Here is a 615-nt window from a genome sequence, read left to right as displayed (position 1 = left end):
CCCTGATGCTTTGCCAAGCTTGTTCTAAGTAGGTGCCTTAGACCACTGAGCCATCTCTCCAGCCCCAACATTGTATATTTTCATCACCCCTTATAATATGTTTAGACTGCATGTTGCATATTTATGGGGCATATGAAACTATCCAGCAGGCAATGAATATTCTAGAACTGAAATCAGAAAATTAGGATTTACAATTCAGCTTTGAAAATCATTTGACAAAGCGACCTTTGATTACTTGAGAATAGGTGAGCTCCCATAGAGAGAAGAAACTAACGCTTGAGTAATGCCTGGGAACTTGTACGTTTTCATTTCAACTTTAAGCCTTGTCTCCCAACCTACTTCCCTGGGTTCTGGGTATTCAACCCAAGGTCATGGCACTGAGTTCTATACCCAGTCCTTTTCAGTTTTTATTTTGAGATACAGTTTTGCTAAGTGGAGGTGAGTGGAGGGAAAGAAAGGGAGTTCTTTGAGGTAATTGAGAATAGTTTGAAAGATAGAAAAGGAATCAGAGTTCTATTTAAGAAAATATAGGGGCCAGGGAGATGGCTCAGTAGGATAAGCACTTGACTGGCAAACGCAAGGATCTGAGTTCAATCCCCAGTTCCGCCAAAAAAA

The sequence above is a fragment of the Octodon degus genome, unplaced genomic scaffold, assembly GCF_000260255.1.
Source record: "Octodon degus isolate 3935 unplaced genomic scaffold, OctDeg1.0 scaffold00093, whole genome shotgun sequence".
In the NCBI taxonomy this organism is placed as follows: domain Eukaryota; kingdom Metazoa; phylum Chordata; class Mammalia; order Rodentia; family Octodontidae; genus Octodon; species Octodon degus.
This window is presented reverse-complemented; position numbering follows the sequence as displayed.